The sequence below is a fragment of the Oncorhynchus mykiss genome, chromosome 8, assembly GCF_013265735.2.
Source record: "Oncorhynchus mykiss isolate Arlee chromosome 8, USDA_OmykA_1.1, whole genome shotgun sequence".
Taxonomy (NCBI): Eukaryota; Metazoa; Chordata; class Actinopteri; order Salmoniformes; family Salmonidae; genus Oncorhynchus; species Oncorhynchus mykiss.
The window spans coordinates 56327533-56344143 of record NC_048572.1 but is presented as its reverse complement, the minus strand read 5'-3'; positions in this window follow the sequence as shown (position 1 = coordinate 56344143).

The window sequence follows — 16611 nt, the reverse complement described above, 5'->3', positions numbered from 1 at the left end:
AGTGGGCCATTTCAAACCTCAGGTTATGCAAAAGGACTGCTGTTGTGCAAGTCTAGCTTCTGACATAAAGGTTGCTACCTGTTCTCAATTAATGCAGCAATATGGAGACATATCTCAGTGTTTGTAACTGCTTCCTTGGTCACGACATCTTAAAGCCTTAGTTTACCGAGATTAGATGCTGACTGGATCATCACGCCTCTCTGTCTTTGATGTGTCACTGCCACCCACCAGTCAGCTTAATTGTGGATACCTGGGAAAAGAAAGAACGGAAGAAAACAAAATGAAGACTACTGTCATTGGAGTGGGTTGTATGCCTCAAGAATAAAATGAACGAAAACACATGCCCGCACACACTCACGTGCACCCACACACACAGACGCATGCACGCACATACACACTTAAAACAACCCATTTCACTACACCGATCTGGTGTATGTGACAATAAAATATATACAGTACCAGTCAAAAGTTTGGACACACTCAATCAAGGGTTTTTATTGATTTACTATTTTCTACATTGTAGACTAATAGTGAAGCCTTGAAAACTACGAAATATCACATATGGAATCATGTAGTAACCAAAAAAGTCTTAAACAAATCCAAATATATTTTATATTAGAGATTCTTCAAAGTAGCCACCCTTTGCCTTGATGACAGCTTTGCACACTCTTGGCATTCTCTCAACCAGCTTCATGAGGTAGTCACCTGGAATGCATTTCAATTAACAGGTGTGCCTTGTTAAAAGTTAAATTGTAGAATTTCTTTCCTTCTTAATGCATTCGAGCCAATCAGTTGTGTTGTGACAAGATAGGGGTGGTAAACAGAAGATAAAAACCATCAAGCGCTATGAAAAAACTGGCTCTTATGAGGACCATCACAGGAAAGACCCAGAGTTACCTCTACTGTAGAGGATAAGTTTATTAGAGTTACCAGCCTCAGAAATTGCAGCCCAAATAAATAAAGTAACAGACACATCTCAAAATTAACTGTTCAGAGGAGACTGCTTGAATCAGGCCTTCGTGGTCGAATTTCTGAAAAGAAACCACTACTAAAGGACACCAATAAGAAGAAGAGAATTGGGCCAAGAAACACAAGCAATGGACATTAGACCGGTGGAAATCTGTCCTTTGGTCTGATGAGTCCAAATTTGAGAGTTTTGGTTCCAACCACCGTATCTTTGTGAGACGCAGAGTAGGTGAACGGATGATCGCCGCATGTGTGGTTCCCACCGTGAAACAAGGAGGAGGAGGTGTGATGGTGCTGGTGACACTGTCAGTGAATATTTAGAATTCAAGGCACATTTAACCAGCATGGCTACCACAGCATTCTGCAGCGATACGCCATCCCATCTGGTTTGCGCTTAGTGGGGCTATAATTTGTTTTTCAACAGGACAATGACCCAACACACCTCCAGGCTGTGTAAAGGCTATTTTACCAAGAAGGAAAGTCATAGATTGCTATATCAGATGACCTGGCCTCCACATTCCCCCGACCTCAACCCAATTGAAATTGTTTGGGATGAGTTGGACCACAGCGTGAAGGAAAAGCAGCCAACAAGTGCTCAGCATATGTGGAACTCATTCAAGACTGTTGGAAAGCATTCCAGGTGAAGCTAGTTGAGAGAATGCCAAGAGTGTGCAAAACTGTCATCAAGGCAAAGGGTGGCTACTTTGAAGAATCTTAAATATAAAAAATACTGTTTAACACTTTTTATAGTTTTGATGTCTTCACTATTACTCTACAATGTAGAAAAAAGTATAAATAAAGACAATACCCTTGAATGAGTAGGTGTGTCCAAACTTTTGACTGGTACATTTGTGTGTGTGTGCATGAAGTGTAGATTTTTTTCACACTTCACGCACACACACAGACGCGCATAGACATGCATAGACACACAGATACACATATACACACACACATACTGTAGACACGCTTAGACAGACATAGACACACACAGACACACATAGAAACACAGACACACGTAGACACAGACAGACATACATGTAGACACACAGATACACATAGACACACATACTGTAGACACACGTAGACACGCATACACAGACACACACACTTACACTTCTTAAATGAGCTGTTGGAGTGCCTCACAAATGCAATTTGTCAGCTTATAAAATGGCAGGTTGCTGCAAAGTGATAGTGAATGCGGTGTGTTCACTCTACCTCATCTGAGAATCTAACTAAACAGATACATCACTCTGGATCATTGTCAAACCCTCCAGCCTGCTACTCCCCACGGGGCTTCCTCAGACACTGCCCTTTTAAATACAGCAGCAGCAAATACCAGATAACCACTTCTTCATACGGCACTGGTGGTTGACCTGTTGGTGGGAATTGAACCGTCTATTGGTCACTTGATGGTGAAATGCCAAAAGAAGGAATTTTGCACAAAGGGAAAAAAATGGTTTTGAAAAAACAAAAAATCATGTGTCATACTTTTCAAGCCATCATGTTGACCACGGTATAGACACAGCGGAACAGCCAGCCCAGTTGCACCAATCAGGAGATGTATTACAATTTCGGCCACCATTAACAAGCACTCTCTTTTAAACTGCCAGGGGTACTTACTGTCGGAACCACCAAACAAATGCTGTATTACGAATCTGGCAATAGAACAGGCTGGTAACAGCGGGTATTCTCTGCTTTTACTTCCAACATACGTGTGTATGTGTGTGGTTTTACCATTTTAATTGTTGTTCCTAACAGCAAGAAAGCCATTTTAAGTGTTGTTCACAGTTCATGTAATCTAATTGAGAGTGTAGTTGCATTTCTTTAAAGTAAGATAAGGGACAGCGAGCATGCCAAGGTTTTACTTATTCAGAACCAATGAGACATCTTACTTTAAGTAATTGGTGTGTGACAAATTAGGAAAGGCAAAAGGTTGAGAGAAAAAGAGGACACACGCCAAGACATGATTAAAGTTCATATTTGCCATTTTGAAAAATAGGTATAATAGGTTCTCGGGTTTAAAGGTTTTATAGGGAAGTGAATTGGATCTCTTTGGTATTAGCACGAGGCCCGTCTCTCCACATTGACTCCACTCGATATCGAAAAGTATTAAAAGGCACATTTCCTCATGAATGATCAATAATATGACTCATATAATATATTTCACACTGAGACCAGAAGATCATTCAACACTAAAAAGTTAGCCTTAGAATATGTTAGGTCGGTTTATTTGGAGCAGGGCGTCAATAACTCTTCTACTGAACTCCATGAGATGTTTGCTACTTTCTCACCACCATACCTGTTCAGAAATACACAACTTATTCAACATATTTTATAGTGATGAATAATCTGTGGATATGAGGCAGCAAAACACATGAGAAATAGTACGTTAGCTATTTTACCTGAATATCAACAGCCACTTGACTTGGTTGTTTTCGGGCCAAAGTGCAATAATTATACACAACCAACTTCTTCTCATGAGCAGCAATTCTTAAGAAGAGGTCAGAGGTGAGTAGTTAAGAGGTTTGAGATGACTTCAGTAATATTGTGGTATAGAAATAGCCACACACAGTAGGGCTGCTAGAAACATTCTGTTTACACAGATAGTGAGACCGGTATATATTAATCATCCGTGGTTTGATCTGGCCCGTCTTGACCTCTATGCGAGAGCTCCTTCGAAGCCACAGAACCACCCATATGTTATGCAGACAAATGTGTGTGTGTGAGATGCAATTTGCCTCAGTGGGGGAGCTGGCAATAGGCCAAGTCTCAGCGCACGGCACACTCACCTCTCGCTAAGAGATACATCTCTATTCTGTACTGTACTTTTATCTGTCCGTGAAAGTATATTTAATTTCTTACCGGTATGGGACCTACTATGTGTGCACGCAAAAAATATATATATGGGTCTCATCATAGAATTCCATATAAATATTGTATGGTCTCTGTGGGCCTAGTAAAGATTTGTCATATAACTTTTTAATGTGGCATAAACACAACCAGTTATGACACAGTGTTCCTGTTGGCTACCCACGCACGTTTTGTCAAAATAATTTCAGCATCCAAAACAGAGCACTTTGCACCTGCAATTTGATGAATGGAGAGAGATATCTGTTAGCCGACAAGTAAGCTAAAAGTGTAATGACATTCGGGGATTGTCATTAGGCCCACTTCACTTATAGCCTGAATTGATGCGTCCGCTGTTGTACGGGCGCGTCTCGGTCGATCTCGGCCACTTATCTCCGCCTTGGCAGAATGTTACTCATCAAACAACAACACAATTTGGAGAGGTATACCGCCCATTTTCAAGTAAATTCGCTCATTGTCGTGCAGCTGACAATGTTCAATAATGGTGCCGATAGTTTTCTTGGTATTTTGTTTTAATTGTTGTGATAGGCTCAGGTATGGGATGCAGTACTGGACCATAGCGGATTACTTTCACCCCTGCTGTTATCTACCCTACACTGCAGTTTAAGCGTAGCTTTTCAGTTTACATTTAAGGACTCGTTACAGTAAATGCCTTGCATATGAGCATTTAAACTACATTGAGACCAGATTGTACGGTATGGCAACAGTAGTCAGAGGAATTGGCTAAAACACATTCCGATCTGGGACCAGGCAAGTGCAGTCGGCAAATTCCAAAAACAGAACGTTTACAGAGAGATTCGTTGTTCAGCTTTTTATGAAGGATGGAGAGTCAAATCTATGCATAAAGTACTGTGACGATCATCTCAGCAATCACATTCAGTTGTGCCACAGGCTCATTACATTTCAGTGGACTCTTCAGTTGTTCCACATCAGCGTTGTGCGTCACTCATGATACACATGAACTGGAAGATGAGATGGCATGTGAGACCAGCTCAAAGTAGGTTAACCATGCCAAATGCAATAGCTATACACTAACACACCATCCCCTGTACTGTGGCAGACAGGGAACGTGTGTGTGTGTGTGTGTGTGTGTGTGTGTGTGTGTGTGTGTGTGTGTGTGTGTGTGTGTGTGTGTGTGTGTGTGTGTGGGGGGGGGGGAGGGGGGAGGGGGGGGGGGGGGGGGGAAGCTGTGGTTCACTGAGTGAAAAGATAGCTCTGAGTGTGACTGTGTGAGGCTTGAAGCGGAAAGCTGATGTTTGACAGGCGCTTCGATGCATAGCAAAATTGTAATTATCGTAAACCAACGACAGCGCTTCATTACAAATATTCTCTGTAAAACGCAGTACAAGTGATTTACTCTGTTACTCAGCAAACATGTTAAGATTGCAGCTCCAACGCCAATGTTATTTCTGACGCCATATCGCTGTATACTTTCAATCTGCATTGGTTGTTGAGGACTATCAATTATCGTTGTAGAGAATACATGTGTCCACAGTTTCAGTGTGTTTGCGTGTGCATGTGAGAGACTATTGTCTGTGCGTCTGAATGCGTATCCTGCATATCCGTGTCTTACATTACAATAGACAAACCATCCTCTCTCTCTTTCTATGACAGTTGGCTTGGGTACTCCCATCTCACCATGGGCTCGGTAGTCATTTCTACACTCTAAAAAATGAGGGGTTCAACAAGGGTTCTTCTAAGATCTTCAAAGTTCTTCGAAGAAAATTGCCCCCAAAAAGGTTCTTCCAAGAACCCCGTAGGAGGTGGGGTTCATTGAGGAACCTCCTTAGTTGGTGGGGGTTCTTGCAGGAACCTAACTGCCCAACTGAAACATTTGGATTTGAATGTGAAAGGAGAGCAGGTGCAGGCACTTAACTGAAAAATGTAAAGATCTCCTCAATTTAAGGTAAGTTATGTCCCTTGTATGATCTAAACGTATATTGTTTTATGATGATACCATCTATCTTTTCAGATTTGTGCAAATCTTTCTAAAACTGAAAATGGACAATTTAAAGGATATCAAATCAACAAAGAGGTGAGACTATGTAGGCTATAGGAATATGGTGAAGGCTGTATTGGGTGCAAATGACTGACCTGCTGACTTTTGTGTCTGTGTCTGCAGGTTTACAGACGAGGAGGCATACAAAGGTATGTCAATTGGTATTGGTATGTAATGCAGATCACATTTACCATCCTCCTCCCTTTCCTCTTCAATGAATATCCCATAGGCCTCTACATTATGGACAAGGTATGTGTATGAAAACCATTATCAAAACAGTTTTATTTATTTACCACAAAAAACAGGGTATAAATACTGTCGTGTGCATATTTTGTTAATCATCTGTATAATTACTATTTGGTGGGATTCACAGACTTCACCCTCCCTACACCTCTGATGAATATAACAGGAAACCTATTCGATCACCATGTCCTGCAAAATCATTCTGGCTATGGATACGGAGAACATCAACACATTAACATCAACACGCCAGAGGATATACCCATTGGACTTGGGGCTCTGCTGGGATTTTACCTCATATTTAGATTTTTTATTCTGCTATGCCACTAAAATCATAATAAACACTGAGAACTAAAATATTGTGTTATTGTTGTTATGCATATTATTATTATTATTATTATTAGTAATCTTAACTGGGGGGGGGGGGGGGGGGGTGTATTCAAAAACGAACCCCAAAAAGTTATTCAACGGGTTCTTCGAGGAGCCATTAAAATGAGTTCCTTTTATAGAACTTCTAGGGGTTCCCCCACAGTTTCAATTTGAAGAACCTCCAAAGGATACTCCAGGAACCTTTTCAGAGAGTGGTACAGGGCCTTATGGCTTAAATAAACACTGACAACTAAAATATTGTGTTATTGTTATGCATATTGTTATTAACAATCATAATAGAAGAGGGGGGTAGTTCAAAAAAATGTACCCCCATAGGGTTCTTCAAAAGGTTCTTAGAGGATCCATTAAAAGGTTCTTTGAAGATCATATAAAGGGGTCCCCCATAGTTTCAATTTGAAGAACCCCGAAAGGATACCCCAGGAACCTTTTCTTTTTAGAGTGTATGCCATGCACACTACTACGGCCAAATGGGATAAAAGCCAATGATGGGGTACTTATGAGCCATAAGCCTTCCTTTTTCATAATTCATGTTTATTCTCCTCCTCTGCCAAGCCTCGCTTGCCTGGTCTCCATGCTCACTGTGACTCAGTGAACAAAGATAATGTTAGGCGATGTGTTCAGACAGTCAGTGATTATTAGTCCAGGTGATGGGCGGTAACGTGCAGGTTACTAATGAAATCATATCAGGCTACCTGGATACCGGCCTCTGGTGAGGGATTATGAATTGATAGGCCTAACAATTAGCATATATGCTCAAACATGACTGGCATGCATTCATGTGTGGAGCGCAACACACACGCGCGCACACGCAGCTTTGAACCCGAGGAACAAAGATAGGTTATAAATGTGAAGCATACCAATAACTATAGCTAACAAAAACATTCCTGTTGAAATGGATTTAGAGTCATTTTATACAGTAGAGTAATCCAAGAATCTGAGCTTCCGAATTTTAATAATGAAAGCTATCAGATATGTTTAATTCTAAGAAGCAAAGACAACTTAATAAACTTAATTTGTCAGGCGGCTGCACCACAACGAGATTTTGTTGCTGAGAGTGAAACGTTTCATTTCAGCTAATTCAGATTGGCAGGCATATTAATCTTTCTCTTTTCGACTAAAATCTGCCTCCTTATTTGTGATTCACGCATACTAAATATTTAGAATGTCTCTGAAAAAATTGTCCCACACAATAAATCCTCAAAAAAGCGGGTTTCTGACTGAAAAGTCTTCCCTAAATAATACATTTCCTAATTTATGACTTTAATAATTTGCAAGCACTAGATAAAGCTAAATTATAAATAACTATACTGAACAAAAATATAAACCCAACATGTAAAGTGTCGGTCCCATGTTTCATGAGCTGAAATAAAAGATCCCAGAAATGCTCCATATACACAACAAGTTTATTTCTCTCAAATTTTGTGCACAAATGTCTTAACATCCCTGTTAGTGAGCATTTCTCCTTTGCCAAGATAATCCATCCACCTGACAGGGGTGGCATATCAAGAAGCTGATTAAACAGCATGATCAATACACAGGTGCAAATTGTGCTGGGGACAATAAAAGGCCACTTCAAAATGTGTAGTTTTGTCACACAACACAATGCCACAGATGTCTCAAGTTTTGAGAGAGCATGCATTTGACATGCTGACTGGAGGAATGTTCACCAGAGCTTTTGCCAGTGACCTGAATGTTAATTTCTCTACCATTTGGAGAATTTGGCAGTCCAACCAGCCTCACAACAGCCGTGTAACCATGCCAGCCCAGGACCTCCACATCCGGCTTCTTCACCTGCGGGATCGTCTGAGACCAGCCACCCGGACAGCTGATGGAACTGTGCATTTGCACAACCGAATAATTTCTGCACAAACTGTCAAAAACCGTCTCAGGGTAGCTCAGGGAAGCTCATCTGCGTGCTCGTTGACCTGACTGCAGTTCGGCATCGTTACCGACTTCAGTGGGCAAATGCTCTTCAGTGGGCAAATGCTCTTCATGGATGAATCCAGGTTTCAACTGTACTGGGAAGATGGCATCATGTGGGCGAGCGGTTAGCTGATGGCAATGTTGTGAACAGAGTGCCCCATGGTGCCGGTAGGGTTATGGTATGGTCAGGAATACGCTAAAGAAAACGAACCCAATTGCGTTTTATCAATGGCAATCGAATTCACAGAGATATCGTGACGAGATCCTGAGGCCCATCGTCGTGCCATTCATCCTCCACCATCACCTCATGTTTCAGCGTGATAATGCACGGCCCCATGTTGCAAGGACCTGTACACAGTTCCTGGATGCTGAAAATGTCCCAGTTCTTCCATGACCTGCATACTCACCAGACATGTCACCCATTGAGCATGTTTGTGATGCTCTGGATTGACGTGTACGACAGCGTGTTCTAGTTCCCACCAATATCCAGCAACTTCGCACAGCCATTGAAGAGGAGTGGGACAACATTCCACAGGCCACAATCAACAGCCTGATCAACTCTATGAGAAGGAGATGTGTCATGCTGCATGAGGCATATAGTGGTTTCAACAGACACGGACTGGTTTTCTGATCCACGACCCTACTTTTAAAAAAAAGGTATCTGTGACCAACAGATATATATCTATATTCCCAGTCATGTGAAATCCATTGAAAGGGCCTAATTTATTTATTTCAGTCACGATCGTTGTTAGAATGACTGGACCAGGCGCATCGTGCGTAGAGTTCCACATGTTTTAATAAATGAAACAATACCGAACAAACAAAACGTGAAGTAAATGCAGTGTTCACAGGCACTACACAAAAACAAGATCCCACAAAAACCCAGTGGGAAAAGGCTGCCTAAATATGATCCCCAGTCAGAGACAACGATAGACAGCTGCCTCTGATTGGGAACCATACCAGGCCAACATAGAAATGAAAAAACTAGACTACCCACCCTAGTCACACCCTGACCTAACCAAAATAGAGAAATAAAAGGATCTCTAAGGTCAGGGCGTGACAATTTCAATTGACTGATTTCTTTATATGAATTGAAACTCAGTAAAATCTTTGAAATTGTTGCATTTTGCATTTGGATTTTTGATCAGTGTATTTAACACTCCTATCACTGCATAAACTATGGTTATTAGTTATGAGTAGAAAATCCCCAGTTCATTGTTACTGTTACCCATGTTACTCTTTGTCACGTTCTGACCTTAGTTCCTTTGTTTTGTCTTTGTTTTAGTATGGTCAGGGCGTGAGTTGGGGTGGGCAGTCTATGTTTGTTTTTCTATGTTGGTTTTTGTGTTCGGCCTAGTATGGTTCTCAATCAGAGGCAGGTGTCGTTAGTTGTCTCTGATTGAGAATCATACTTAGGTAGCCTTTATCCACCTGGGTTTCGTGGGTGTTTATTTCCTGTTTAGTGTTTTGTCATTCACCTTACGGGACTGTTCGTTTGTTGTTTATTGTTTTTGTTCAGTGTTCATTTTTGCTTCATTAAATTATGGACACTTACCACGCTGTGTTTTGGTCCTCCGATCCTTCTCGCTACTCCTCCTCAGAAGAGGAGGACGAGATCCCTGACACTCTTAGTTCACCTCACGTGTCCATGGCATGTCAATCATTTGACCACCTAGTGGTAATGGAGTGGACGGGGCACCAAAGTGGACACAGTAGCTCACCCTCAAACACCTCCTCAATGAAACATACTTAAAAAGTGGTCTTCCCCCTACCTTCACACCCTCTCATGACACAGGTCTTGACTCTGAGTCTTGAGGTGAAGTGCTATAACATAGGAGACACACAGTGTACCATCCGGCAGCTTCCTCAATAATTTATACCAGCAGCACAAGCAGTGGGGGGTGGGGGTGGGGGGGCTGTAGTAGGAGACACGCCCGGGGCGACAAACAAACCCAGGCCTGGTAGTTACAGTTGTACTCTCCCTGTAGAGCTCCCTTCCCCTCCCCTTGCCCTCCGTCACTCAGGCCCCCGCCTGGGCCATTGTTCATTAAATGCTGCCTACCACTGTTTCCATGGCACCCTGAAGTGTTCTGTAGAGGAACGATCAAACAGGAAGATGATCATGACAGGTTGAGGCCGGGGTCTGGGAGATGGTCAGTTGACCCGGGTCCTTAGAAAATGCCATAAAGTGAGGGTGTGTGTATGTGTGTGAAATGTTAGATACTAATACTTCTAAAACGAAGCGCAGAGATCACAACATCTGGGTGATTGGTACATTTCTGTGTTAAATTTAATAGAATTTTGACACAGGGTTCATTGTAAAACTGATTTTATATTATGCATAGAGGACATTCAGTAATTTCACTCTTTTTCATTATCATGGGATTTCTAAATTATAAGAACATAAAATAAACCAAAGCAAAGTTGGTAGAATGATTGAATTTAGAATGTTTGGTTGACAATAGCAACAGTGTTGATCTGATAACCATTCTATTTTGTTGCCATGGCGATTCTATTTATATTTAGGATACATTTAAACATCATGATACAACAATTGAACAACAACAATTTTAGTATAATTGAAATTGTTTGTTTGACATGGCCCAAGACTTGCTTCTAATATCCAAGATTATACATTTTTCAACAATGAGCTTCAATACCCAGCGATGGGGGTTGATGCCAGCTGCTCCGCATAGGGCTACCTGCGATGACAGCATCTGGCTCCGAGGATCATTCCTTGGCGATGAGGCCACTACCCAAACTATTTTAATAAGCGTTCGTATTGCATTTAGTCTCCGTTGTTCAGTCAGTTGAGCCTTAAACTCGATGGAAACAGTGATGAAACAGAACATCCATTATTTACTATCTCCACTGTTCACTAACATACTTGATGTGAATGTATCTGTTTGGAGCTAGCTTACAGTATACTGTACTCCTTGCTAGGTACTGAGGCATAAGAAATCTTGAACCCAGATTTACCTTGATTTCGAGTGGCATGCAATTCAGTTCCATGTTCAACAGCACAACATCAGTTTACAGTACAACCCCAACCCAGCCGCACTCAAATCACCCTGGTTTTTACATCCTTTGCTTCTATCTCCGTCTCTTATCTCCCTGTCTTCAAAACGGGCTTATTGGAGCTTTACGGGCCAAACGAAACCCGCACCTTTATTATTTCAGTTCATCGTGGAACCTGTGATAGCTTATCTTGTTTTATGGGGCTAATATAATTTACAGACTTTAAAGCACACCCACCGGTGTCATACTTTAAAGCTTGACTGTTGCAATCAAGCCGTGTGACATGTTGTGATTTAACAAGCCACGGGAGACCCCCCAAGGAAAATGGAGGAAGCGGGGAAATGAAAGGGGAAAATACAAAACCGCATAGAGAAAATCGAGCCGATAAACAGCTGGAGCTACAGCCCAGGCAGCGAAGCCTTTGACGAGCGTTATAGCTTGAGGTAATTATAGAGATATACATCAACCTCGACCATATATTGTGGAACTGCCATGAGCAAAACACACAAAGGGTAAATCAACCTGTCTGCAGAAAAGTTGTCACTAGCCTTATTGAAAAATACTCCGTACATTTTTCTTTGAGTGGGTGGCTGTATTTCTAATCGTCTCTATCAGTCTTGATGGTATCCCCGAGACAATGCCTGGGCTTTAGCTCGGAGGACTAACAAGATTTTCAGATCCCCAGACAACCTCAGGATAACATTTCAGCACTGGACAACAACTTATCATTGCAATTGCAGTGTCGAGTTCAGCTAGCTGCTAGACCCAATGTGTCAATAGAAGAGAGAGAGAGAGAGAGAGAGAGAGATAGAGAGAGAGAGAGAGAGAGAGAGAGAGGACAATGAGGGAATTGCGTTGTTTTGCTTTACAGTGTGCCACAGAGCGATGGCTCCCTTCTGTCAGTCAAGGGAAACGTATTGATCAGTGGGAGGTTCAGAGGGGGCAGAGAGATGACTGGATAAGAATGCCTTTTAGAGAGAGGGGAGGGGAGGGAGAGGGAAAGGAAGGCAGAGAGAATCGGGGGAGAGGAGACGTATAGAGAGGAAGGGAACAGGGTGAGGAGAAAGAAAGAAGAAAGAGAGAGACAGCAAGAGGGAGAGAGAGAGAGAAAGAGAGAGAGAGAGATACTCCACTCAAGCAGACACAGCACCAGTCTGACCTGCCCACTTGATCACAGACCTTTAACAGGAAGTGGCAGCTTGCAAGAAAAACTCATGGTGCATGATGGGAGAAACCAGGCAGACTGGAGCATAGCAGAGCCTCATAGATACGTACGTATACTATATTCATATCTTTAGCTAGAGTATCAGCTCTCTCTCTCTCTCTCTCTCTCTCTCTCTCTGTCTTTCTCTCTCTTTCTCGAGGACAACCTATATAACTCTTTTTTACTACAGACTAACATTATACTGTTCTTTAATGCCAATGGACTATGATATTGAGGAGATGTATTGCGTTCTCATTGCATAATGCTGTGGTATTCATGTGAATCCTCTGCAGCAAAAAGAGAAAATCAATTGTCCAACATTTCATATCCCGACTCTGTTACACTTTTGACGTAATGAGCTAAATCATTTGGGATTCGGCTCGGCCTCTAAATCACGTTTTTATGGTTGTCACAATGGATTTAGGGGAGTGTCCCATGTCCTTTCTCCCTGAATACAAGATAAGGCCTATTCACTCAACATGCAACGTGCCTTCAGAAAGTACTCATACCCTATGACTTATTTCACATTTAGTTGTGTTATAGCTTAAATTCACAATGAATGAAATATATTTTCCCCCTCACCCATCTACACACAATACCCCCATAATGACAGAGTGAAAACATGTTTTAGAAATTGTAGCACATTTATTGAAAATTAAATACAGAAATATCTCATTTACATAATGAGGAACTAACTTACAATAATTTGTCAATAATTTGTAGGAGCACCTTTGGCAGCGATTACAGCTGTGAGTCTTTCTGGGTAAGTCTCTAAGAGCTTTCCACACCTGGATTGTGCAACATTTGCCCATTTATTATTTTAAATATTCTTCAATCTCTGTCATATTGGTGGTTGACCATTGCTAGACAACCATTTTCAGGTCTTGCCATAGATTTCAAAGTACATTTAAGTCAAAACTGTAACTCGGCCACTCAGGCAACTCCAGTGTAGATTTGGCCTTGTGTTTTAGGTTATTGTCCTGCTGAAAGATGAATTCATCTCCCAGTGTCTGGTGGAATACAGACTAAACCAGGTTTTCCTCTAAGATTTTGACTGTGCTTAGCTCCATTACGTTTCTTTATCCTGAAAAACTCCCCAGTCCTTAATGATTACAATCATACCCATAACATGATGCAGCCACCACTATGCTTGAAAATATGGAGAGTGGTACTCAGTAATGTGTTGTATTCGATTTACCCCAAACATAACACTTTGTATTAAAGTTAATTTATTTTACACATTTTTTTTGCAGTATTAATTTAGAGCCTTGTTGCAGTGACTGGGTCTATTGATACACCATCCAAATGTATAATTAATACATTCACCATGCTCTGCTTTTAAAAGATTTGAACCCATCTACATGCATGTGCCCTTTTTTGCGAGACATTGGAAAACCTCCCTGGTCTTTGTGGTTGAATATGTGTTTGAAATTCACTGCTCTACTGAGGTACCTTAAAGATAATTGTATGTGTTGGGTACAGAGATGTACTCATTCAAAAATCATGTCAAACACTATTATTGAACACAGAGTGAGTCTATGCAACTTATTATGTAACTTATTAAGCACAGTTTTACTCTTGAACTTATTTAGGCTTGCCATAACAACAGAGTTGAATACTTATTGACTAAAGACATTTCAACTTTTCATTTTTAATTAGTACAAACGTTGAAAAACATAATTCCACCTTGACATTGTGGGGAATTGTGTGTAGGCCAGTGACAAAACTCTAAATGTTATCCATTTTAAATTCAGCCTGTAACACAACAAAATGTGGAAAAATTCAAGGGGTGTGAATACTTTCTGAAGGCACTGTATATCCAGGGGACTAATACATAGTTACAACTGTACGTTCTATCTAGATTCAGGGGGGATTGGCCTGGGTTGCTGATAAGCACTTTGTCGCAAATGTATTTGTAAAAAGTACTATGCAAATACAATGCGATTGATTCGTTCAGGCATTGAGATTAATATGTACTTCGTAATTCAAGGGGTAGAACCATGGCTAGATAGTCAACTACTTCAACTCACACCCACACTAACACCTACCGTATCAGGTGTGTGACCCCTCATATGTGGAAGCCGTGTAGCACACAGCAACATGGCAAATCGGCCCGAAAATGTAAATGTAATGTCAATTTAAATATATGGCAACTCCCATGCCGGGTTTCCAGGCATCCCAATAGTCTTTGATCTCTGCTGAATTATTCCCCCCGTCGGAGAGTTACGCTTTAACTCTCCTTTCCTACCCAGCAGGTTAGACATCTGTCCACACTAACCGCTGTGTGTTTCCTCCTCCATAAGACCCCACTTCCTCTCTCAATGGGTCCTGAGGACCCGTTTGAGACCATCGAATCCAGGGCCGCAACACTGTAGCTCCTGGCCTCTGAGGTTCCCCTCACTTTGAAGTCCACCGAGCTCTCTCTCTCTCTCTCTCTCCCCTCCAAACCCCAAAACGTATCAGTATTTTACAGAGGGACAACAGCATGGGTAATATGTGCGGTTGGACCTGAGGCTTTGCTTTAACCTTGTTTGCTTTAAAGAGAATATTTAGAGTAGTAGGAAAAAGGATGTGGAGATCCCGAATTTACTGTACACTCACATATTGGCACGTGTTGTCTTACTTGTGTGTTCCGTGGCAGGTTTGATGGGTGTTCGGTTCAGCTTGTCCAATACTCTTTCAGTGTGTGTCTCAATTTTCAAACATTTTATCATGCTTTCTCCTATCTAACAAAAGGCGGAATCAACAAATGCCTATACAACATTACATTTTTTTTAGGGGGGGAGCAGAAAAGAGGAAACTAATCAGTCCAGTATCTCTCCAAAAACACCTGCCTTGCCTGGTTTTCTACTTGTCAAACCAATCCCAGCGAAGAATACGAGAAAATCCTAAGCCCTGTAGCCTGTAACATGGAACAGCATTTCCGCACTGAATGAGCCATTTTGCCACAGAGCATCAGAGAGGTAATAATGCCATTAAGAGCCATTGGGGAGAAAGGGACGAAGGCAAGTTGATCTATTTCAGCATGCAGGCCAGACTGCCTGTCATCTCCTATTTTCTGCCCAATTGACAACAGCTTCTCCGGGTGGCCTTTCTATTCTGGGTTCCTGTCACTCTCCTCTCTCGCTGTATGGGGAGATACATGACCTGAACCAAACCGAACAACGCTGCTGGAGTTGACTGTGAGTCAGCCAGAGCCTCCCTCTGTGAAAGACAGGGTAAATAGAGGAAAAGAGAGGAGACGAGACTCTGATCTCATTGCGATGGTGGTTGGTTGATCTCTGTCTCACGAGGCAAATGCTTTTGTACACTAGGAGATCTCTCGCCTGATTGGACAGAGGTTCAGGGAGGTGAATGTGAAAGTGTATCTTTGAAGAGAGGCTGTGGAGAAGCAGGTGACAATAGGTCGACTGGACTGGGTTGTTCTACAAAATATGCACAAAGCGTATCTTTGTTATGGAGCTAACTTAGTTTGCGCTCATGAAATCTACAGTAGCACTTATTTTTTGCCATTCCCCATTCACTCGTTTGAAGTGGTACATGGATATCCCGAAAGTTACTTCTGAAATAACACACAGGACCATGCAGTGTTGTTGCAGTCCTACACTAAAGAAGTACAATACGACACAAAGGTAGACTTTAGTAGAGGGGGCATCAGGTGGGAGTTGCTGTGTGGATGTGACAAGCACCTGCAGTATAGCTCCTGAATCTTCACCTCCCATCAGTCTTTCAGTGACTAGAGAACCCTGACCTTTAAAGTGGAGCTTTGCCAGGAGGGAAACAGGGACGCAGTCAACGTCAGTCGCATATGTTTACATTGTGTTGTGGTGACAGACCTAAATGTAGCAGGCTTGGTTTGGCAGGGGAGAAGCAATAAAGCGTATAGAAGTGAGAGAACCAGTGAAGTGGACTTTTGTCTTTCTTTCTGCGTTGTCTTTTTCCAGTGTTTGGCATGTAGTTTCATGTAGTTAGGCTTTCATCAGAACTAGTAACATTTTTTTTG